Genomic DNA, 26,886 nt, shown 5'->3' on the forward strand with positions numbered 1-26,886 from the left:
GGCACAGTGCCACCCTGGTGACATCTTCAGTCACTGTACTTGGAGGCTGGATGGGGCTGGCACCTCTGAGATCATGTGATTCAGTCCCCGTACTTTATACATGAGGAAGCAGAGGCCTAAAGAAGTGGAGTGGGGTGTCCAAAGCCTCCAAGCAAGTTGTTGAGAGAGCAGGCACTAGAGCCCTCACCCCTGTCTGCCGTTGGAGCTCTTTGCACCACACCTTGCCACCTCCGCTAGAACCTACTCTGCTCTTCCTATGTGCCCACGGAGACCCACAGGTGCCATGCTTCCACTGACACAAATCACGCTCAGGAGCCGGCCACTGGATTCTGGCCTCTGCATGCATCTGGTCAGGAATCAGAGTCAGGAATCAGAGCAGCAGGGCTGACTCCACCCCAGGACATCCACAGCAAGCCCAGCTCCAACTGTGCCACGTGTCCAGACGCCGTTTTCGAGTTTCTAGTGGGTCTCATCAAGGTGACACAGTGAACAGGACATAACCCTACTCCAAGGATCATTAAAATGACTTTGAAATTACCAGGGAAACCCTTACTGTTTCCTTCTGCCCCTGCCATTCCAACTCAGTGACAGAAGTTAAGATGCTGTTTGCCCCTTGTGTGACGGAAATCTTCAGTCCTGCGTATGATTTCCTGGCAAACAATGCAACGGTATTTGGTATTTTTCATACTGTCAGCTCACAGAGCTCTGCTGATAACGAAAAGGAGTCTATAATATTTCTAGCAAGGCTTCTACTTTTTCCCCTGGACAATGTTCTTTAGTAAAACAGGAGTTTCTAGGTTATTTCCCAGGGAATTTTGAGCATCCACAGAAGTTAACAGGAATACAGCTGCCAGTGTTTTATGGAGAACAAGCACAATGATTTACACCAAATAAATATGGACAACTTAGCCGTCTCATTTCCTCCATCCATGTCAAAAAGAACTTCAACGAGCTACCACAGACTTCAGCAAGCTATCCATGTGAAGATACATATTTAGAGTGGACTGCCCTGAACTATCCAAACTTATTAATAGTTGCCTGAATGAAGTCAATAAATAATGCTGAATAATTTTATAACAGAAGAATTTAGTTTATTTTTCTCTCCTCTTGCTATTTCAAAGAGCTGCAACAATTTTTTGAAGAAAAAAGGAAAAGAACTATAAAATATGCCAAATCCCTCCTTGTAGAATATTGGTAAGTCTGTGCTTTCAAGAACAAATTTTCAAATATCAGTCCCCATAATGATGATGATAATGTGATTAAAATTATTTACACAATTGTGTAATTGATTACACAACTCAGGTGCTGAACCTGACTCCTCAGAGTACATTTTCTTCTATCTTTATTTCCTCATATATTTATTTTGAAATGTATTTTTTTAACCACATGCTTTGAGCACCTCAGCAGCTTATACTGAGTACATATGTTTGCTTAGCAGCTTCAGGATTCTCCTTTGTGACTAAGCGGCAGGTGCTGTTCAGTTTATTTTCACACACGTAAACTAAGCCCTTGAACTTGGGGTGAGGAAAAGCATTCGGCTTAAAGTTTGGAAAGGAAGGAACTACACAACAGCTTCCTTTAGAACAGCCTGCTTTTTTCTGCTTCCTGTATGAAAATAATATTGTATTTGTATAAGAATTGCTAAGAAACAATGAAGAAATTATATTTTAGCCTTTCGAGAGTTAGGCTTAAAGAGCAAACAATTTCTTCCAAGCAAAGGACAGAAAAAGAGACTAATAAAATAGAAATGTGGTACACATTTTAAAGTGGATTATACAATTTTCAGATTACTATAAGGAGCTCATTTTCTTTCACAAATGACAGGGATGAAGACTTTCAGCTTTAAAAATCCCAAATATCAAGCTATTGCATTTAGTAGAGATGACAGGGGAAAGGTTTTGCTTCTGTAGTTGCTGCTGTTGTTGTGAAACTGTTTTAATTAAAACACAGAAACACACAAACACACACACGCCTCCATGCATGCACACACACACATACCCCAAGTTCATTATTAAACATAGCTTTTCAAACTCCAACTGAGCCAGAGACAAGTGAGCATTCTCTTTCAAAATAAAATTAAAATGCATCCGGAATTTCAAAATCCCAGGGGAGAGAGGTGGCTTCTCTCTGAAAGCCTGCCCCTTCCTCCCTGAGGAGGCTTTAACTGCCCCCCTCCTAGACTTGCACAAAGAGGCCCTATTCCCCAGCAGCCAGCTTCCATGGCTATCTCCCATGCATGGATTTCAACAGCTAACATGTGCACAGCCAGGAAGAAGATCATGTTGTTCATCAGCTCTGGGTTCTTTGCGTATAATTCTGAATGCTACTACCATGCATTTAGAAATTTTCCATTGAGGGTTGTTAAATGAACTGAAGCTTATAATGAAATTGAAGCTCTTGTTCTCATAGTATTCTCTTCCGAATGCTAACATTTCATCTTATTTGGGTAGTCAAGATTCAAGGTGTGTTAGAGAATTCCACACACCTGGATCGTTCAGCAAAGAGTTTCGTACAGATGTGCGAAACTATAGATAGGACCAAGTTTCTCGGATGCTACTGAACCTGCCCTGGTCCCACCCCATCACAGTATCCAGTATCAGGCCCAGTAGTGTTCCAAATCCAGGGCTCAGAGAAGCATAAGGTCCTGGTCTGGCAGATGGAAGCCAGGTAGAGAGCAGCCCAACTCACTACAAGCTCACCCCTGGAAGCATCACAGTCTACTGCTACTGCCTGAACTCCATCAAGTAAAGGGGTGCCTGGAGAAGTGGCAGTGAGGACAGAAGGCAGTGGTGGCCACCATCCAGAATGAGAGGGCAGGGCTATCTGGTCCTACCTGGCAACAGACACTTGGGAAAGAATAAAGAAATGTGTGCCTCTGGAGCCCCCAGTAATTGCTACTGTGTCCTCTCCATGCTGCACCTCAAACTACTGACCCTTCTGCACCCTCCTCTCCAGCAACCACCACCCCATGTGCACTACATTCTTCTGGTTCTCTTCAGTTTTTCATCTGCCTGTAAGATTCTCAGGTCACTGGGGTGAGGAAGCTCATCTTTTCATCTCTATATTTCTCCTTGGCTTCTAGCAGAGTAGTTGGTGCAGGGCAGTCCTTTAGTATTTGCTGAACTTTTTGTTGGCAGAGATCAAAATGAAGTCTATCTTCTAGTATGTTCACCCCCGCAACTGTGCCTACCTCCTACCCTATGCCTAGTGCTCATTCCTTATAAATCTGATCAAAACTACTAGCAGGGAGGGATAGAATAAACCCCTGAAATCTAAAAGGAAAAATATAGGTGGCTGACATAGGTGACAAAATGATGGGATTTCAATTACCGAGATGTGAATGGAAGAGAGATTGTCAGCGGCTGCACTGGAAGCACGCCATGGGGCAACTGCTTCCCCTCATACCTAGCTGGTCCGCAACACAGACAAGTTTTGTGTCCTTTCTTTCCCCCCAAGTCTTCGGCACCGTCGGCTCTGCCTAGCTGCCATCTCCATCCTGTCCCCCTCTGGTAACCTATGCCTTGACCCATTTGATAGTAGTTCTGATGAGCTACTTTAAATAATATACTGAACAAATGCAGACAGCCATACAGTACATTCAGCATACACTTAACTTCGTATCTGTCCATTTATGTTCTCAATGAAGCTGGAAGCTGCCTTCGGGCAGGAGCTATTCTTCTCCACACTGAGTTCCAGACCTGTGCTGAGCACATGTATGTATTCAACAAGGCATCACAAACAAGATTTGCAATCCAGGAAGCATGGGAATATTTTACAAACATAGCATCCTCACTGTCAGTTACAAAAACATCCAAAATTACCAGAAAGTTGGAATGAACAATGATAATATTAATACTGTTAAAAAGCAATTAACATTTCCTTAGAGCTAATTTTTTTTTTTAATTTTTTATTTATTCAGAGGCAGAGAGAGAGAGAGGCAGGCAGAGAGGCAGAGACACAGGCAGAGGGAGAAGCAGCAGGCTCCATGCAGGGAGCCCGATGTAGGACTCATCCCGGCTGCCTTCCTTAGAGCTAATTAAATATCAAACGTTGAGCTACACCCTTCACCCTTCTTCTCAAAAGAGAGAGAGGGTCTCTCTTTTAACCCTCCTGGGGTTTGGAGAGGTTTGTAACCTCAGTTATACAGTCAAGTGGGTCAGCTGACAGACTAACTGCAAAGTATACTCAACTAGCTCATGGATTCAAATATTGAAGATCCCCAATGTATTTCCTAACAATATGGCTAAGAAGATGGATAGCAATTTAAAAAGAAATGCTTCAAAATAACTTTTCAGCTCACTCCCATTGCACCTCGTACAGGTCAACACTCTATCAAAGGCCCCGCACTCGTCCCTGTGTCTGATTATGTGCCCATGAGAATCTGAGCTCCTAGAGGCTGAGAACTCTGTCTTTTCATCTGTATACTCTGGTCTCTAACAAGGTATCCACCACACAAGTGCATGGTTGATGCCTGTCATTGCAATAGTTGTAGGAGTAGCAGCATTAAGATTCTTAGTTTCCAACACCTATTTTTCACAGCAAATTTGTATCAAGATCGACATCGTAACTTTCAACTCATTAATTTAAATTTATTTCCATAGCAACTAGGCAAAGTGCTTCTTATAATACTGGCAAAGGCAAGCTCTAACTTAAGGTTCAACCCACTGAAATACTTCACAATCATTTGCTTTTGTTCTTAGTATGAAGAGACAGAATGACAGCGTTTAACTCTCTGTAACTTCCTCTCTAAGAACACTCTAACTTCACCATTAACACCAAAGCAAAACTTATTTCTTCAAACCTAACTAGGCTATCGTTTCGATTAATAAAAGGACAGCATCTTATTACTTTGCAAATCTAAAAATCTATAAGAAACAGTATTGTTTTCTGTCTAATTAGGCCAGAGCTATATTTCAGACTCTGACAGAGCAAAAGGGAAAATTGTAACATTTCATTTTTAAAGTAAATATCACTTTTTTCTGATAACTGCCTTTTTATAAAAGATGTCATGGACAATTCTATAAGAGATTAGAAGAGACCTCTGTAGACTAATTTAAAATATGGACTAAATCAGCAAGGAAGTGGTATAAAACAACTTCTCAGCAGCCCTGGTGGCTCAGTGGTTTAGCGCCGCCTTCAGCCCAGGGCATGATCCTGGAGATCCAGGATCGAGTCCCACGTCGGGCTCCCTGCATGGAGCCTGCTTCTCCCTCTGCCTGTGTCTCTGCCTCTCTCTCTCTTTCTGTGTCTCTCATGAATAAAAAAAAAACTTCTCAAGACCTTGTCAGTTCAGTAATTTTAACTCAAAAGAAAGGAAAAATTGGTTCAACTTTTCATTTCTAATTAGAGTGCTTGCTTTCTGAAAGTTTGCTGATTTCCACAATTTTAAAAAAAGTTTCAATTTCTGGGCATTAGTTCACATTTTTCTTTTTTTTTTTTTTAATGGTTGGTTTCCTCCCTTCCACTCACTCCCTCCACCTCTAATTATTAGACCTATAAAAAGCACTGGTGATACTCTGACAGCCTTAAGTTTTTATAAGGATAACAAAATAGAAATGTAAATATACCTGATAGATAGGCTAACTATACTAACTATGTAGTCAGCTACAGTTTCTTCAGTATGGATGCCAAAGAAACATAGATGGTGATCACACATCCTACCTCAAAAAACTATCCAGTGAATGGGAGTTGATTAAATCCTAAAGGAAAAGATCTCATCTGAAATTTAGTGTCTTTCAAAGTTTAGCTTAAAATACTTTTTTCTCCTTCTGCCTGTGTCTCTGCCTCTCTCTCTGTGTCTCTCATGAATAAATAAAATATTTTTTAAAACCCCAAAAAATAAAAAAATAAAATAAAAGCCTGTCTTTCTTGGGGCACCTGGGTGGCTCGGTTGGTTGAGTATCTCCCTGCAGCTCAAGCCATGATCTCAGGGTCCTGGGATCAAGCCCTGTGTCAGGCTCCCTGCTTAGTGGGGACCCTGCTTCTCCCTCTCCTTCTGCCTGCTGCACCCCTGGCTTGTTCTCTCTCTCTGTAATAAATAAAATCTTTAAAAAAAAATAAAAGCCTATCTTTCTCAAATTTTACTACTGGAAATAATTGTATATTAACAGAAACAATATTCACTTCTTCGGTTTTTGATTCTTTACTCTGAACAGGATGCTCTTTGGTTTACAGATGAAAGTTCAACAATTTAAACAATGAAGCCTTCTAATAACACCGAGATTTACTGATCCATTTAAAAGGCAAGATTCAGCTACATGAATAGACTAACAGAAATGCACTATGCTGTCCTGCCAAGTGCAAAATATACAGACATCAATCCACTTCACGAGTTTCACTTAGCATGTTTACTCATCAGTGTCTCTGCTGCTTGTGAGCAGCATCTGAGGACCACGAATTTCAGAAATAAGTTAGGAGACCATGTCACGTGGCTGTCTGAAGTCTCTACAGAAAACTCTAAAAAATGGTGACAGAATGAGAACATATGCTTGGCCCAGACATTCAAACAATTTATCCCTTTACTGTCATTCCTATGTGAATAGATAATGTTCAGTCTTTTGAGCTAAACTTTGGTTCAGGAGCTCATACCTCAACATTCTCTACTCTATACCATGTCAAATTTCATTTGTAGTTTGTCTTCTGTAAGATTTTTTCCTCTCTGGTTCAAGAGCAGCCTCTGAAAAGACACTGTCATCCATTAACTACATAGATTATACATTAATACATATGTTACATCATCATGTCATTTTATTAATTTTTCTTCCAGTAGCAAGCCATAGTGTGTACACCTTGGCATCCAGACACCTGCCAGAACTTCTCCCGCAGGGATGTGAAGCACCACCTCACTGTAGCAGGGCTTTTAGCTCTATGGTCTTCTGCTGAACAGAAGGGGAAGCAGGGGCCTGTCGCGTCTTTAAAACTGCTACTCCTTCCATTTCCATCATTTCATTTTCAGCACCTAATTTACTGCAGTTTTGCTGGACTGGCTTTGTGAAGGCATTAAAAGTGGACTGTATTTGTAGCCAACTGGCCTGTGTGCCCTGAGAAGTGTAGCTACATTACCGTTAACACCCCATTCTGATGCAGCAGTGAAAATGGGACTCCAGGGAGTATACCAGGGTTCCACAAAAGTCCATGGACCTAATAAGCATTGAGTAATAACACAAAGGGTGTCAATAACACAAAGAAAACCCCTCAGCTCATGCTTCCAGCTCAAATATTCCCTAAATGAAAAGAGAGAGCGACTGGAAAAGAAGAGAGGAGAGGAAACATGAGGTGAGGCTGGAAAATGAAGAGGAAACACCTTTGTTAGATAAACAGCATACTTTTTTCTTTTCTTTCTTTCTTTCTTTTTTTTTTTTTTTTTGAGAGAAGAAAGAGGGCATGCGAGCACTGGGGGGTCGGGGGTGGAGGGAGAGACAGAATCCCCAAGCAGGCTCCATACCCAGTGTAGAGCCTAAAGGGGCTCAATTTCATGACCCTGAGATCATGACCTGAGCCGAAATTCAGAGTTGGATGCTTTAACTGACTGAGGCACTCAGGGGCCTCATAAGCAATAGGTTCTTATTCTCTGAACATGATCCATCAAACTCAAGGATTCCTATACAACACAATTTCCCTGAGCACCTTGTTAATCAGTCATTTTGCTGGGTGCTTAGGATACGGGGATGAATAAGACCAATTCCCCGACTTTGTTAGGAAAACAGATGAGAAAACAGAGCTACAACATAGTGTGGTAAAAAGTATTAGACGAGAACAAGATGTTATGGGGAGGAAGATAGTTCTTTAACACAACTGGGCAGGAAGACTGGCAAAGGAGCTAAATCTTAAAGAACAAGATAGGGAAAGGATTGGGGGTGGGGGTGGGGGTATTCCAGGCAGAGGGAGTTGGTAAGCAAATGATCTCTCTACTCCAAGACGTTTTATCACCCAATATTCTCCACCTCACTATCCTCCTCTAACCTAGAAGCTAAAGCCCACAGATAGAGGAAAATGCACATTCCAAGGTACGCCTCATGAGAGGGAAAAGTGTACAGGTACATGCTGTGGGAATGTTGTTACAAACCTAAGAACTTATAACAGGATAAGAAGCAACATTTGTTTTTGGACATACTGTTTGCTGGACACCTTGTTACAAAGTTTGAGACCAAATAAAACCGAAGAGCTAAAAGGTTTTTAAGCCATTATAAATGCATGAAAGTTCAGCTGCATTTGTTTAATTAGAAAAACATATATAATCCTAAAAGCAGAAGTGGATGAGGTTGGAGTCACTTTGGGGAAAAAAAAAGCTCTAGGTTAAGTAGATTCTTATGTGCATGTGACTCTAATTATTTCCTTGAGTCCTTGAGCAAGGGAAAATGGCTCCCTAGTCAAATAGCATTAAACATTTACTAAGTGATAACTCATACATTTTCTCATTTAAACCACAACCAGAGGAAAAGTATCTTTAGGCTAAACTCCCAGTTACACAGAGTGTCAGGGAGGGAGGCAGGTCTAGGATCCTTTTTTTCTGATTCAAAAATCTGGGTTATGGTCCTGGCACCATTACAAACTAGACATTGCAATTTAATCCCATTGCTGCTTTTTCCTCTTAAAAAAAATAATTTTGAGAAGCAAACTGTTAAAGATGAAGCTTGCTCTTTCAGCTATACATTCTTTTTTAAAAGGCTCAGATTCACGTTGTCCCCCTCCCCATCTTTTTAAGAGAAACTAAAATAATACATGTAATAACACTTTGCCCTCATGGCCATTTGAAAATAACTCCTCTATTTCTTTCTCTTTTGTTTCTTCCCTAGAGCTAACTACCTGCTATACTAGTAGTCCCAGCAAACAGCTGCTATGTATTTTTCAAAATCCCTAAATATAGTAAGAACCTTGATTCAGATTGGAGAGAAAATCAACCTTCTATACAAACACTGAGAAGATGTTACTACATTGTGCTGGTTTCACTCTACTTATAAAATAATTCTAGAATTAAGCCTTGTTAGTGATAAAATGTTTTTGAAGTTATAATGTATTAAGGAATAATTAGAGAAATACTCCTTACTGAAACTGTTTGCAACAAGATACTGATGTAAATCTTTATAACAATTCCCCCACATTCCACCCCCCAGATTTTCCTCCTATTCAACAGGAATCCTGTCAGCAACACCTGCCACTACCGTTACAGCTAAAGTTACTATGACCACTGCAAACAGTCTTAATGGAAATAAAAAGCAGGTTTATCAATTAAATCCAAGGGAACATTCACTGTATGCAGACTTACTCCTAGAATATTCTAACTCATTTTGCAGAATACTGAAAACAAGATCTGCAGCCAATGCAATATAAACTTTAGGAACTAATACTTTGGATTTGGTGTCATAAATTTATCCTAGACTTCAATAAAATAAGATCTCTTAGTCATCAAATTCTCCAAAGAGGCCCTCTTATCCCACTCTTTACAGGCCAAGCTCTCTCCGCACTCTTACTTGCTTCTGTCACAGCATTTATGACACTGTAAGACAACAGATAAAAAGTTACACATATTAACTCTGACTCCCTTAACCTTTCTGAGCCTCAGCATCCTCATTTGCCTTGGGGAGGAAACAGTTTAAAGGAAGACCTTAATGGAACCATACTGTATAAAATTAGAAAAATTTAACAAAAGAAAAAATAATTAAAATTACAGAGAGTAAGCAGAAGAAAGGAAATAATGATCAGAGCAGGAAAACAATGAAATAAAAAAAAGTGAAGGAAATCAAAAGTTGGTCCTTCAAGAGGGTAAAAAAAAAAAAAAATCAACAAACTTCCTACTGGACTGCTCAGGAAAAAAGAGAGAAGATACAAATGACTGGTATCAGGAATGCGAGGGGTGATATCACCATAGATTCCACAGATATGAAAAAGATAACAAGTATCATGAAAACCTTTATGTAGTAAATTCAACAACACAGATGAAATAAATTCTTTGAAAGATACAAAGTACAAAAAAACCCACTCAAAAAAAAAAAAAAACCCACTCAAAAAGAAATAAATACCCTGAATAGTCATAGATCTATTTTTAAAACTGAACTTGTAGTTTAAAATCTTCCCTCGAAGAAAAGTCTGGATCCAGATGGCCTTATTGGTGATTCTAACAAACAATAAAGGAAAAAATAGTACCAATTCTACACAAATTCTTTCTGAAAATTGAACAGGAAGAAACACTTCCCAACTTATTCTTTTGTTTTTTTTGGGGGGGGGGGTTTAAGTTCAGTCTTTATTTTTTTTTTACATATTTTTTTTAATTGGAGTTCAATTTGCCAACATATAGCATAACACCAGTGCTCATCCAATCAAGTGCCCCCCTCAGTGCCCGTCACCAAGTCACCCCCCCCCGCCCTTTCCAATTATCCTATGAGGCCAATATTAATGTGGTACTAGACAGAGATATTAGAAGAAGCTATTATGTCCATCAAGAACATACACTTAAAAATTCTAAACAAAATTTAGCAAGTCAAATTCAACAATATATATGAAAGATAATATATTCATCATTTACTCCAAGGCTTGTTTACTGTCAAAATACGCTAAAAGTAATTCACCATATTAACAAACCAGTAAATAAAAACCATATGATCCTCTGAGTAAATGCAGAAAAGAATCTAACAAAATCCAAAAGCCATTTTTTTTGCAATCCCAATTTTATTTTTATTTTTTTTTAAATATAAATTTATTTTTTATTGGTGTTCACATTGCCAACACATAGAAAAACACCCAGTGCTCATCCCATCAAGTGCCCCCCTCAGTGCCTGTCACCCAGTCACCCCCAACCTCCGCCCACCTCCCCTTCCACCACCCCTAGTTCGTTTCCCAGAGTTAGGAGTGTCTCATGTTCCGTCTCTCTGACATTTCCCACTCATTTCCCTTTCACTATTTTTTATATTCCCCAAATGAATGAGACCATATAATGTTTGTCCCTCTCCGACTGACTCACTTCACTCAGCATAATACCCTCCAGTTCCATCCACGTCGAAGCAAATGGTGGGTATTTGTCATTTCTAATAGCTGAGGAATATTCCATTGTATACATAAACCACATCTTCTTTATCCATTCATCTTTCGATGGACACCGAGGCTCCTTCCACAGTTTGGCTATTTGGACATTGCTGCTATAAACATCGGGGTGCAGGTGTCCCAGCGTTTCATTGCATCTGTATCTTTGGGGTAAATGCCCAGCAGTGCAATTGCTGGGTCGTAGGGCAGATCTATTTTTAACTCTTTGAGGAACCTCCACACAGTTTTCCAGAGTGGCTGCACCAGTTCACATTCCCACCAACAGTGCAAGAGCGTTCCCCTTTCTCCACATCCTCTCCAACACCAAAAGCCATTCTTGATAAAAATTCTTAGCAAACCAAGAACAGTAGAGAATTTACTCAACTCGATAAAGGGAATCCACAAAAAATTACTGCTAACATCACAATTAATAGTGTGATGCCAATGCAATATAAACTTTAGGAACTAATACTTTGGATTTGGTGTCATAAATTTATCCTAGACTTCTACTTTGAAATGAATGAAAATGTCTACTTTCATTTCTTCGATCCAGTATTATAGTAGAGGTTCTGATTAGTGCAATAAGAAAAAGAAGTAACAGGCATCCATGTTAGAAAAAAAAAGAAATAAAATGGTCTTTATTCAAATACGATATTGTTATTTATGTGGAAAAATCCAATGGACTTCACAAAAAAAGCTCAGAACTAGTGAGTTTAGCAAAGTTGCAGGATATAAGATTTATAAACAAAACTGAATTGTATTTCTATCCTAGTAACAAAAAACTTTATATTGAAAAAAAATTTTTTTGGGGGGTGGGAGTGAATGGGTGACGGGCACTGGGGGTTATTCTGTATGTTAGTAAATTGAACACCAATAAAAAATAAATTAAAAAAAAAAAGAAAAAATTTGTTTTAAGATTTTATTTATTTATTCATGAGAGACACAGAGAGAGAGGCAGAGACACAGAGAGAGAGGCAGAGACACAGGCAGAGGGAGAAGCAGGCTCCATGCAGGAAGCCCTATGTGGGACTCTATCCCAGGACCCCAGGATAATGCTGTGAGCTGAAGAAAGACACTCAACCACTGAGCCACCCAGGCATCCCCTATATTGAAATTTTTAAGACTACTGCTTATAATAATGTCAAAAATATATGAAATATTTAGGGATAAATCTGACAAAAGATGTGTAAACTCTGTATTTAAAATGTTGTCAAGGGATCCCTGGGTGGCACAGCGGTTTGGCGCCTGTCTTTGGCCCAGGGCGCGATCCTGGAGACCCGGGATCGAATCCCACGTCGGGCTCCCGGTGCATGGAGCCTGCTTCTCCCTCTGCCTGTGTCTCTGCCTCTCTCTCTCTCTCTCTCTCTCTGTGACTATCATAAATAAATAAAAATAAAATAAATAAATAAATAAATAAAATGTTGTCAAAAGAGGGATCCCTGGGTGGCGCAGCCGTTTGGCGCCTGCCTTTGGCCCAGGGCGCGATCCTGGAGACCCGGGATCGAGTCCCACATCGGGCTCCCGGTGCATGGAGCCTGCTTCTCCCTCTGCCTATGTCTCTGCCTATGTCTCTGCCTCTCTCTCTCTCTCTCTGTAACTATCATAAAATAAAATAAAATAAAAAATAAATAAAATAAAATGTCAAAAGAAATTAAAGACATAAACAAGAGAAATAATATGTTCATGGGTTGGAAGACCCAGTATTGTTAAGAAGTCATTTTCTTCCAATTGATAATACAGATTCAGTATAATCCCAAACAAAATCTCAGTAGGCTGTTTTGTATAAACTGCTGATTCTAAACTTCATAGGCATATGCAAAACATGTGGAATAGCCAAAAAAATTTTGAAGATTGGAGAACTAACACTACCAAATTTCAAAACTTATTATAAAGCTATAGTGATTAAGACAGTGTGGTACTAGCATAAAGACAGACAAATAGATCACTGAAGCAGAGGGTCCCAAATAGACCCACATATATAGACTAATGATTTTGGCAAAGGTATAAAGAAAACTCAGTAAACAGAGAATGGTCGTTTAAACAAATGGTACCAGAACAACTAGATATCCACATGCAAAAAGCATGAACTCTGATCTACACCTTGTACCACATGCAAAAAGTTAAGTCAAAATGGATCATATACCTAAATGTAAAGCCAAAAACTATAAAACACCTATAAGAAAACATGGGAAATAATCTCAATGACCTAGGATTAGGTAAAGATTTATTAAATATGATACAAAAAGCATAATCCATAAAAGAACAAATTGATAAACTGAACTTTACCAAAATAAAAAATGTCTGCTCTTTGAAAGACACTGGTAAGAGAATTAAAAGACAAGTCAGACTGATAGAAAATATTTACAGATCATATATCTGAAAAAGAATCTGTATCCAATATATAAAGAACTCTCAAAACTCAGTAATAATAAACAATTCAATAAATGAATGAAAGGCTTGACATTTCAGAGAAAAATGGCAAATAAACATGAAAATATGCTCAACACATCAATGGTCATCTGGAAAATACAAATTTAAGGCACAATAAGAAACCACTCCAGGCTTTCTAGAATGGCTAAAATTAAAAAGACTGACCACACCATCTATGACAGAGATGTGGAACAACTGGAACTCTCATGTGTGGCTGGTAGGGTACATAAAAGGATACAATAATATGAAAAATAATTCAGCAATTTTAAAAAAGTTAAACATACACCTACCATATGATCCAGCCATCCCACTCCTAGGTATTTGCCTACGGGGAAAGAAAGTCTATGTCCACACAAAGATTTGCATATGAACATTCTGATAGGTTTTATTTGTAATAGCCAGAAACTGGAATTATCCAAATGGCCATCAACAGTGAAGAGAAATATAAATCACAGATATCTATGTCTCTCAGCAATTATTGATACACTCAACGATATGACTGAATCTCAAAATGATTATGCTGAGTGAAGAAAGACACACTAAAAAGAGTACATACTATTAAAAATTCACTTCTGTGAAACCCTACAATAGGCAAACTATAACGACGAACGCAGATCAGAGGCTGCCTGGAGATACGGACAAAGGAGTATGAGGGAGGGTGGGTGACAAAGGGGTACGAAGACACTTTTGGAGTTAATGGATATTTCCATTCTTATTGTGGTGATGGTTTCAAAGATGTACACGTGTGTCAGAACTATTACACTGTACATTTTAAACCTGGGCCATGTGTTGCATTGTCAATTATGCCTCAATAAAGCTGGAAAAAAACAACAGCCTAAACTTTATAATATCCATTTTAAATTATCCTTTTTTCATCGCATACTAAAAATCTTTCATTGTAGCAAAGCAATTGATGCAACTGCTTCAAATACACCTTTTCTTTTGACCTTTCCTCTATATAAACAGCACTGTAAAATTACTATTGGATGGAAAAGTGAACAAACTGGTCTCCCTGGATTGCACAGTGGTCTGTTCACTGGCTTCAAATGAAGCCCAAACATTTAGCTAAACTACCAGTACTGACGGCTGGTCACTTAATACTGAAACAATTATAACCCCAAGCCACCCTAGAGCAATTCATTAATTCAATAAACATTTATTACACATGTACTCTGTCTGGCATTGTTTCCAATGCTGGATTTCACGCAGAATGGTCACTACCAAATTACAGAGCCATTCTGCATCTACTCTGGGAATAATCTGTAAAGTTTTAGTCACTGCATTTAAGTAACACAACTAAAGAACATTATGGACACAGGCTGATCCTTCTACACAGTTAAGAATAATAATGCTATTGATGAGATGATTAAAGAATTATATGCTGACAGCCTGGAATTCCAGAATGAAGGTACCTCTTGAAACCTAAGTGAATTCAGGACGAATATTCAAAAAGTACTCCTCAAAGTACTTTTAGCTAGAAGAGGAAAGCCTGTCAGCTACAGAAGGTCTTGCCAGCTTGGAAATATAGAAAGATGTGGATATGGGTGAAATAGGTAAAAGGGATTAAGAGGCACAAACTTCCAGTTATAAAATAAATAGGCCACGGAGATGAAAAGTACAGTATAGGGATTACAGTCAATAATATTGTAATAACACTGTATGAAGACAGATGGTGACTATACTTGTGATGATGAGCAATGAGTAATACACTGAACTGTTGAATTAATATGTGGAACACCTAAAACTCATGCAACATCATATGTCAATTATTCTTCAATAATAATAATTATTATTAAACTTAAGTAGACAGATCCAAAACTATTTATGTAAGAAACATAACTAGGAAACTTTAATTCTCTAACTGTTCGTATCAAGGACAACAAACACCCCATGCAATAGTGTATTCTTTATTGTCAATTTTAGAGAAGTCTATGCTAACTGGACCAAGGATAGTAATCACATCTGATAGAAGGTGTACGCTTATTTTTTCATCACAAATAAAACTCAATAGGTCAGCATCTCTTGCCATAAATATAGGCTACTTTACAGCTTATCAAGGCTATCCATTTGAAAACCTTTTATTATCCCTTTTTTCCTCCTGCAATGGTATTATCTTTTAGGCTATTTCCATAAAAGAATCCAATAAACTCATGCAATAGACATAAAAATTAACGAATATCCCTTGTTAGAGACAACGGCTGATGACACTATGCTTCACATACATTAGAAACTGTTATTCCTTTCCTTAAAATTTTCAGGTTGCTTCTGAACTGTCATGTTCATATTCTCAAAGGAACAATTTTACTAAACGATAAGATTTTAGTGAATTTTGACTGACATAATGATTCCTTGTCACATGTTCTAAACACATCATACCCAAATTCACATCCACATTAAACACTGCTAATCTTCTAAATATTCTGGAACCACAACATTACAGATCATGGGTACTGCAAGCATCTTTGTAAATATTCTTATTCCCATTGAGAAACAACAACCATTAAAACAAAAGGTTTAAAAAAAACCAGTATTCAGTTATTTTACCATTTTGTTTTGTTTTGTTTTTCAGATTTTTAAAAAATAAAAATGGTCTGTTTTAGGTAACATATTAAGTATCAAAAAGTAGACACCCTCAACTGCTGGTCAGTAGCACGCAGTCGCAGAACTTTTCCATCTCACCTCCAACAGTTACTTTCACTAAAATGTTGAAATGGTACCTACTGCAGTTTGAGTGGAATTCAAACTGACACCCAAATCTGTATTTTTTCAAGACTTCTCCACTGTCAATTCTTACCCTACATTTCCTTCGGGAGGAAAATGCTGTCCCATGGCCTAACATCTATCAGCAATCTATAAAGTGCCAGGCACCATGCCAACACTGACATGCCACACTTCCACTCCCCCTCACAACAGTGCTCTGATGGAGCGCCGTACAGTGAGGCAGAGTGTGAAGGACTTTAACAAATTGCCCAAGGTCACAGAGCTATTTCCCATTACTAATAGCTCAAAGGAGATCTTGAACCTATCAGCACCGAGTCTCCCAAGCCAGGCCCCAAGGGTGACCACACTTGGCTGAGAATGTGGACCCATCTAACCCATGAGCACTTGGTATTTCTTTAGTCTCAGCGGGGTTAATTGGACTGTCTGCCTTAACAAGGAAGACAAGCAATGTTGTGATAGGACCAGGTGTACACAACAATCTGTCTCCCACGTTTTGGCTTTCAGACCCCTTAGTAACCATAACTTTGCAAAGTCGGGCATGGTCTCTTCTGTAAGAAGACAAGACTGATTACTGCTCCCGATCATGTGCAGAGTAGTGTTAAATACTGAAAACAATTCTGACTTAAAATCCTATCAGTGTTTATCATATGATCAAGTAATACAGTATAAAGTTATGACAAATAAGGTATATTCTTCACTCCTTCCAGGATTCAGCATTTCATTAATGACAACAAGGAACAGCAGTTTGAAATGGTAATCCTGGAGCCCCTGGGAGGCACTAGTCTGGTCTTTCACAGCCTTCTGAAAATAACCTATTTCATATACTACTGGGGTTTCATGGATAATACATGGATAATAAAAGAAGTCTACAAAACACACTCTCACCCTTTACAGAATTTCTGTACACTATTTTGCTATCTTTGAAGTGTACAGTAAAACTCCCTTAAATTCAGACTTCACTAACATAGAACAAGAACCAGTTGAGTAGCTTCTGTGTTCTATTAAGCAAGACTATTTAGTAGAGAGCATAATAAGATTTCTCAGCTACTTAAACTACAGAAACTACAACTGAAACATTTTAGAAGAGTCTATTTACATACAGAATACGTATAAATTGCATTGAACCACTTTACAGATTCTTTGTAACCACTAGGCAACATAGTCACCTCAATTCTACACACACTCAGAAGTGCACTTCAATTGTTTTATACTTTCCATAAGTCAGACAAATTTTTCTCCTAATTAGACTAAATCTAGGTAGGGAAAGGATGTTTAGATTTTCCCCCTGCCCCATTATTTAATGCTACTTTTTGAATTATATTTATCAGTCATCGGAAAATCCAAAATTAAATGAGTAAATGAGTGGAAATCCTGTACCTGAGAAAGCGATCTTGTCATTCAGGTGATGTAATAGAGGAAAGACTCTGACAAGCCCAGAGACCAACTACAGAAGGGATGCAGGCTTCTACCTTCAGGACCATGAGTTTCCCACTGTCTCTAAGAGATGCTTACTCCCTGCTGGACATCTAGGCTGTGAATTTTTCTATTTTTGAATGATGTTATCTTTGTAGAATTAAATAGTAAAGAATAAAGCTTGCTACCTCTTAAAGAATAAAATTATTTCAGAATACAGGATAATATAATATCAGATGCCTTTTAACTACTTCTCCCCAGGAGCTGGTAAAGGGTATACCTCCAGAAATAGACATTCTTTTATTTTGGCCCTGTAAACTGATTTCAAAAGGGAAATGATTTGCAGGGGTCTAGGGTCTCAATAAAGAGATTTTTCCATGTAATAACTTTCAATGTAGTTAATAACTTATATAGAAAGTCAAACCCATAATACTGGTCTCCTCATCAGTAAAATCCAAAATGTGGTCTTTGCCTGTCTTTGAACAGGTTCAGTAAAATTCAGAATACACAAAGTCTTAGCATATTAGGTATTTCTTGAAACTCTAGTTTCAAGTGCTTATTCTTTATATATAAACAGTAATTTTAAAAACTGAGATGCTAGGGCACCTGGGTGGCTCAGTGGTTGAACATCTGCCTTCAGCTCACTAGTGATCCCAGGGTCCTGGGATCAAGTCCCACATTATGCATCCCACAGGGAGCCTGCTTCTCCCTCTGCCTGTGTCTCTGCCTCTGTGCGTCTCTCATGAATAAATAGATAAAATCTTAAAAAAACAAAAAACTGAGATGCTATAAACTACTTAATTTAAGTTCTTAGAAACGTTCTAGTAAATTACAACTTGCTAGAAGGTGCTGACCTGCATTCATAGTCAGGCAACTTTAGTGAAGTTCTTTGGGGAAAAAGTACGTAAGTAAAAATGCTCATATCTCTACTGTGGGGGATGGGGATGGAGAGAAAAATCTAGGCAATAAAGACACTAATATAATATCTTGATATATGGTGGAGTGATAAGAAGGGGGTGTTCAGCCTACAAAAGTAATACAATTGTATTTAGGCCTTAAAATGAAACGAACCACCTCTCCTAAATGAGAACATAGTATTACTACTTTATATAAATATGACTATGTTTTTCTAATACTTAAATAATAAAAATTATGGCATATTTAAGCTACGAGTGGTAGCTGAATACAGAGGGAAGACAGCTAGAAGCACACTCACCTCAAAATTAAAGGGTAAAAAACCAAAGTCAAATTCCATTTTTAAACTAGTGTTCCAATGGTTATTAAGAGATAGGAATCAGGAGTCAGATTTCAAGATGCCAAGATGTGAAATCTGCAATTCATTTTCTTTTTATACAAAAGATGAAACTAAGTTAACATCTGCTATCCAGAATATAAAATTTAAAGTTATGTGAACTGAATTCTTACTTTTAAGGTGAACTTCCAGTCCTTTCCATTCACAAATAGGACTTGATTTATTAAGCTCCCTGCTTTGTATCTCCAGAGTTGATCAAAGCACATTTTCTTAGTACAATCTGTATTGTTCCAAGTGTTTTATAAACATCTTTTTTGAGAGTTTACAGGAGTGATCTGAAATCATATCCAAGATTTCATCCTATGAGTCAGTTATTCTTAAAAGGAAATAGAATCTCTGTCTTTATCACCTTTATTTCCCTATCTGTCACAAATCTAATTCTAATCTGTCACAGAATTTAAAAAAAATTATTGGTAGGATTATCAATATAAATTACTGGCTTTAAATACTAGGCAGGGCAAAGGAAAAAAAAAAGGGCACAATTTTATTACACAGACATGAAAATTACAGGTCTACACAGTATCTGAGCTTTCATAAAAGTCTCCTAGCCAATAAGGATAACTCTCAAGGCTGGTCTACCATCTAGCCCTACACTGATACCCCCCCCCAAATCTGTATTTCCTGTCCTCATCTGAGACCCAAACTGTCCATCCAGTGCCTGCTGGATATGTTCACCTGAATCTATTCATTCATACAGATATTTACTACATACCTACTACATGCCAAGTACATTATGGTAGGCTCTGGAGATTCATAGCAAAGAAAAGAGACAGTCCTGTCTTCACAGGGCTTCTAATTGTGAAGGAAGCCAAATCAATTAAATAATCATAAAAATATATAACACACAAATTGTGATTAGCCCTCTGTACCAGTCTAGACTAGTACCTCTAAATTAGTCTAACACTGAACTTGGTTTACCCCATGCACTCTGGTCTGCTCACCCCCTGAACAAGCAGGGGATAGAAATGGTGCCGTCGCAGCTTACCAAAGCCACAAACTTGGGAGGCATTCCTGACCCTTCCTTCCTCTTTGGATCTCCTTAATCTCTGGGTCCTGCCTAGATCCCCAGACTAGATGTGCATGGTTGGCTCTGCCCAGAACCACCTTTCCCTACTTCTTCTGGGAACTCCCAATGTGTGGTGATAGAAAGTTCCAACAGAGACCCCTTCCGTGGAGGCCTAAAATCCAAGGCCAAGAGAGCCCTGGGATTTTAAAAACTAAAACTGAGAGGGAGAAGCTCTTTCTTCTTGAAGAGTGTGAGGATAGCCCATGTCCTGCGGAGAAACTGGAGGCAAGAGACATAGGGGCCAGAGTCCCTGTGATAATGAGGACCACTCTCAACCCTTCAGGTCCCTGAGCTTGTCCTGGTTTCTGCAGTGCTTCATTCCTTTTGGATCTTCTCCAGGAACTTCCCAATGAATTCCCCCTTGTAATTTAATATAGTTTGAGCAGGGTTTCTGCTACCTGTAGCCAGGATTCCTAAGAGCACCTAAATACTTCCAGCCTAGGACTTACCTAAATTCTACCACAAATGCCCTCGTTCAGGTCCTCATCAACTCCCACCTGGACCCACTTAACAGTTTAGTGGGTCTTCTGTCCCCATCCTTCCCTTGCATCCAGCACCCCCAATACAGTCATCGGGATGACACCAGAGACCTTTCCCTTGCTAGACACTTTAATGCTCTCCTCGATTTGGACAAAATCTAAATTCCTCAACAGGATACACCCAACTGTCTATAATCAATCTTCTTCTCCAGCCAAGCAACTGTTATTCCCTGCCTCATGTTTTATGCCTGACTATATGGAATTACACAGGCTTCAGCTTAGAGAGACAAAGACACATACACGCACATATACACATCATGCTGAACTAATTAATAAGTAGGACATTTTCCTATCTGAGAATTTTGGGAATCTGAAGAAATTCAAGACAAATAGTTTTGTTTAGGCTCACTTCTAGGCATCAAGCTATCACATCTACATCTACATTTTATTATATCAAGAATCCTAAGTATGGCTGCTATCCAAAATCTGGTGCTAGGTCACATGGCACACACAGCAGCAAGTAACCAGAAGAGAAAAGTACTGATCACTTAACCATCTTTGTAGACAGGGCACGAGTCTTCTCCTCCATGAGGTGTTCTCAGCCAGATGGAAAGAAGTCCTCCCTCCTCCTTTCTGTATTCCTCCACCGTCCTCAGTGGACACCCCTCACATGGCACCTGTGCTCTTATCCTTGAGGATGGAGCCAAGTCTTCTCACCTCTGGCTCCCTGAGCCCAGTAAAGTGCTCAGTGCATATGAAACACTTATAAATGTTCATAAAATAATGCATGCATTCTGAGCTGTGCAGAACCCTGAAAGGAAACTTTTTAATTAAAAGGTGGTGGAAAAAAATAAAAAATAAAAAATAAAAAATAAAAGGTGGTGGAGAAAAAAAAAAAGGTGGCGGAGAGGGTGCATTTAGGTGTTAGGTTAGGAAACCTGGTCTTCATATTGAATTAGATAAAAATATGTGAAAATACAAAAGATGTTTAATGCCTCTAACCCACTGTATAGTTAACTAGTTGACGATTTTGTATCAATTTTTTGCATGAGAGATGCCTAGAAATAAGTTCTGACTTGTAACTTCTAAAAAACTTCAGAGAAAAGATCACACATGCAAAAGAAAAATAAATCTGATTTAATCAAAATTTAAAACTTTTTGCCTCAAAGAACAAGAAAGTGAAAAGACAATCCATGGGATGGGAGGAAAACTACAATTTGCATTTCTGATAAGAATATGAGTGTGTGTGTGTGTATGTATCCAGAATATGTAAAGAACTCTTACAATTCAAAAATAAAAAGATAACCTAATTTTTTAAATGGAAAAAGAATCTGAATAGGTATTTCTCTTAAAAAAGATACACAAATGGGCCACCTGGGTGGCTCAGCGGTTGAGCATCTACTTTTGGCCCAGGGTGTGATCCAGGGTCTCGGGATTGAGTCCCGCATCAGGCTCACCACATGGAGCCTGCTTCTCTCTCTGCCTGTGTCTCTGTCTCTCTCTCTCTGTCTCTCATTTATAAATAAATAAAATCTTATAAAAAAAAAAAAAGATACACAACTGACCAACAAGCATATGAAAAGATGTTCCACATCATGAGTCATTAGGGCAATGCAAATTAGAATCACAGAAGATACCACTTCACACTTACTAGGATAGCTACTAAGAAAACAACAACAACAGAAAATAAAGTGTGGGGCAGGGTGTGAAGAAACTGAAATCCTCCAATATTGCCAATGAGAATGTAAAATGGGACAGTCACTTTGGAAAACATTTTAGAAAAAGTTAAACACAAGGCAGCCCCAGTGGCTCGGCGGTTTAGCACTGCTTTCAGCCCAGGGCGTGATCCTGGAGACCCAGGATCGAATCCCACATCAGGCTCCCCGCATGGAGCCTGCTTCTCCCTCTGCCTGTGTCTCTGCCCCTCTCTCTCTCTCTCTCTCTCTCTCTCTGTGTGTCTCTCATGAATAAATAAATAAAAATAAAATCTTAAAAAAAGAAAAAGTTAAACACAGAGTTACCATAGGACCCAGCAACTCCACTCCTATGTCTGCATCCAAGATAAGTCTGCCCAAAATCTTGTACTTGAATGGTCACAGTGGTATTATTCGTAATAGCCAAAACATGGAAAACACCCAAATGTCCATCAATGGATGAATACACAAAATATGGCTTAGTCAGGCAATAGAATATTACTTAACCACAGAAAGGAATGAAATTCTGACGCATGCCACAGCATAGATGGACCTGAGAAACCTGCTAAGTGAAAGAAGCCAGACACGAAGGGCCACATGCTGTATTGCTGCATTCATATGATATACCCTGAACAGGCAAATCCATAGACACAGAGAGCAGCTTAGTGGTTGCCAGGGGCTGGAGGGAGGGAAGAATGAAGAGAGACTGCTAATGGGGATGGGCATTCTTTCTGGAGTGATCAAAGTTTTCTGGAATTAGATAGGGAGGTTCGGTGCTCAGCACTGAATATACTAAGTTCATTAAATTGTGGGCTTTAAATGTACCAGCTGAAATTTACAGTATGTGAATTATATCTCAATAGAGCTATTATTTTTTTAAAAAGTGACTGCACAAAATCATACAGTGACATCTCTGTACAGGGGCCTTACTGAATCACTCTGCCTACTACAGGATAACCTGTTGTAAAAGACACACAATCTGTTCAGAGGAGGAAATTATTTATTTTCCTACCACTAAATTCCCACAGCAACCAACCATAAAATCCAATCCAAAGTAAAAAGAGCAAAGAACAAAAGAACACACTATTTGCAATTCACTGGCAGGTATAATATGGAATTAACTGAAGACTGAATTAAAAAAAAAAATGTTTAGCGCACTGCTCGCTTCCCTTTGATTACACAGATTTAAACAAGTCAAAGTCCTTTTTAACTCATGAAAAAATGAAAAACAAGCATTCCCTCCTGTAACAAAATTAACATCCCACAGAAGGTCTGTTTGTACTTGGCCGTCATGAACCTTTCATCTCCGAGCACTGCTAAATTAAACAAGCCTATGTTGTATTGAACACAGTGAGCCAGACACCCTGGCAGGCTCCTCACTTCATCAGTGGATGCTGAAGAACGTTAGAAATAAAGAGGATGGTGAGAAGATGGTGATAGTGGTCATAAAGTAGCTTGGACTTCACTTGTCAGGGATTTTAAGTATCTATAATAATGAAACATTCTAACAATTGCAGGACCCCTTTCTCTGTTGGTGTATGTATGAAAAGAACATAGACTTTGGAGCCACACAGATATGAATTCAAGTCATTGCTTAGGTTTGTTTTTTAACATACTAGCTGAGTACCCAAGACCAACTTTCATAACTAAGGCATTCTATGCTCTAAAACTGGATGACTGCATCTATCTTCCGAGTTAAGTTAAAAGGACAAAATGAGGGCATGCCAACAGCTCAAGATGCAAATCCTCACTGTGCTCAACTCTTCATGGCAAATGCTCATTTTAAAGTTCATATCATGGTAGAAGTAATTGACATCAGCCACCCTTTTTCTATCTCAAGGACATCTAAACAACCAAAAGATCCTATGAAGATATATTAATTATCTGCTTCAATAGAACTGAAAGTAAGAAAGCCATCAGTAAAAGTCTGTTTTAAATGTATTAAATGAGGGCATGACACAAGGCATTCATTCACCTGAAAGATAGTTAAAAGTACTGAACTGAGAGACACACACCAAGAGGAACACTTACTATTAGAGAGAAATGCCTATTTTTCAGTGCAATAATTGGTAACCTTTCTGTAAAGATTGATGCAATCTGATTATAATTCCCAAGTGTCAGTAATCAGTTCTTAAGGTAAAAGAAAGAGGAAGTCGGATGGTTTCAAGCACTCCAGAAAAGACGTAGGAGGATATCCTTTCTCACTGACAGCAATTACTCTTTGAGCGACGGCTGCTAGAACATTCAGACTGAAAAACTTTGTCACATTAGAAGAGACTGAAATCTATTTAAAACAAAACTTACTGGGTTTAACGTACACAAACACAACCCTCACCATGAACTCTGTGTCCTCTCCAAACAAACCAAACAGGCATGAAGACAAAGCTTCCATGGAACTCCCGTATTTGTCACCACACCACATCATGGTTATGATGTGACAGCCATACTCCCATGCTGGAAATCTACTCAATCAGGGTATCTGGACACTGCAGTAATGGACAAGAGTCAGATGCCCTCTGCCCAGCTCCAGACAAATTTCTATCATACCCAATGCAAGGCAAAGCTCCCAGGGTCAGCAAAGAAGGAAATTCCTCAAGGAGGATAGAAGGGTCAGAGGCTGGAGATTTTTCCCTAGGGAGTTTCTCCAAGCCCTATGCTCACTTTGGAACATGAGGCCCAAAGCTACCGCTCTCCACCCCTCTTTATCTCACACAAGTAATAATAATGCCTTTGTGAGAGACCACTCAGGTATGCACACTGCAGAAGCAAGCCCAGGGTGCTTACTAGGGATCCATGCTGCCTATAAGCACTTAGAAATGTCTTTCCACTCTTTCTCCAGTTCCATACTCTCCCCTGATCATGAAACCAGTTCATCTGAGTCTTCTACCACCACAAATTCTGGATATGAAGACAGAGCTTCTCCTCTTTCCAACTTTCCAATCAAATAAGCACTTATACTGCCAGTCTAAACTTTAAGCTTTATGCCTAAAATAGGAAGAAATTGTTACAAATGCACAAAATCCAACCCATACGTAAGAATGTCTTAGAATCTGTTTAAATACAGCATAACAATTTTTACAAATGCAGCTACGAGGAGAAATAAATGATAAAGTCTTAATTTTAATTAAGATTTTGGTTTAACTACTACTAGTAATTCCTCACTTTTCAGCAGTATTTTTAGAATTAGGGTTTTAAAGCATGTGATTAAAGAAATCAACTCATTGGTGAAGTGAAAGCTACCATATAAGCAAATTCCTATACTACCACAGAAAACAGTTTCAAGAACCCAGAACTTTGGTTATTTTAGAAAACAAATACAAGGTTATACCATTAGCCATAATAAAATAACCAATGGAAAAGTCCAGGAAATCGCACTAATTTAGACCCCACTAATGAAGACTCAATAATTTCCTTTCAGGTCTGCCTAGATTTAACTTTGTACTATTTTAGTAAGGGGTTGCTAGGAAAATTAAAGTACAAATAAAAATTGCTAGGGGATTATTTAATCAATTTAACATTTTTTACATGCAAATAACTGCTGCTAAAATACTAATTAAAATTAGTTCATGCATTCTTTAGAATCCCATATTCCATTCCAGTGGAAACAAAACATATGAAACAAAAGTCTACAACATTGCTTAAATCTATTAAGTGCTTGTTCCATCTGCTGTTTATTTTGGCTGTGAAAAACTGGTTTAGGAGTCAGAAAAGCAGGATACTGGACAAAGATTTATACATTCTTCTCAATGGCTGGCAATTTATTTCTCTACTTCTATTTTTAATAAATGCTGAACCATACAATTAAAAAATAACTCAATTTCTCTCCATTATAATTTAATATATATTATGGGGTATTCACTTTATTCTTGTCTTCAAAACACATAACTAAAAAATATTCCCAAGTCTATAATACCAAATATCCCAAGATTCTTGAATTAAGATCTAGTATCTTACCTACATACTTACTTTGCCTTTAATAGCAATGATAAAAAAAAAAAAACCAAAAACACAAAGCAGATCTAAAACACAGCAATATATGTGATTCTGAAAATAAATGGGATATAGTCTAAACCAATAGTCCAAAAAAATGTCACAAAATGTTACTGTAGCAAGTGTCACTACAATTATGTATGTCTAGATTTGGGCGCCTTTAAGAGTCACAGATACTGGTTTTCTTCTTCAAGAATTTAAATTTCTTAATTAAAATTTAAGGCACATCTCACTTAAACCTTAGTTCTAACTTAACAATACCAATATACATCAATCATTACTTCCTTCAAAAACAATTTGACGGTCTGCCATATACGTGCCAAGGGTCACACTAGTTGCTAGATGTAAGCTGACAGATAAAACATACTTGGTCCCAGCCTCAACAATCTTAACTTGGAATGAAAAGCAAAGCACCCACATGAAACACAATCTATATTACAAGAAGATGCATTTTATAGAGAGAGAGAAAGATTAATTTTAATTGGCTTTTGATTAAGTCAAAGAACAAACGGGAGGACAATGATACAGTTGGTGCCTGTTTTGTGGGAGACCTTAAGTAACTTTTATTTGATTGAAATAAAATCCAAAACAAACATAAAATTAGAGTTCACATTCATACCACAAACTGGTAAAATACTCTGGACAGATGGGATTCAACAACAATATTCACAGGTTTACATTTAAATACATATTCAGGTAATTGACAAACTCAGTAAGTATTCTATTGTCACCAGAGTTTGTGAATCCCATTCTCTAGCTAGTCTG

At 38.4% G+C, this 26,886-nt stretch overlaps 1 protein-coding gene across 9 annotated transcripts in view; it reads right to left on the minus strand.

Annotated features, from left to right (window-relative positions):
* MRTFB (myocardin related transcription factor B) overlaps window positions 1-26,886 on the minus strand; it is a 210,922-nt gene that overhangs the window by 167,373 nt on the left and 16,663 nt on the right. For 2 of the 9 annotated variants that reach the window (XM_038540306.1, XM_038540305.1), the window contains exon 3: window positions 19,006-19,167. The exons of the other annotated variants lie outside the window; for them this stretch is intronic. The gene's annotated coding sequence lies outside the window, so the exon portion shown is untranslated. The remainder of the gene's footprint in view (window positions 1-19,005; window positions 19,168-26,886) is intronic. 9 annotated transcript variants of the gene reach the window in all.

This window comes from Canis lupus, chromosome 6, assembly GCF_011100685.1.
Source record: "Canis lupus familiaris isolate Mischka breed German Shepherd chromosome 6, alternate assembly UU_Cfam_GSD_1.0, whole genome shotgun sequence".
NCBI classification, from domain to species: domain Eukaryota; kingdom Metazoa; phylum Chordata; class Mammalia; order Carnivora; family Canidae; genus Canis; species Canis lupus.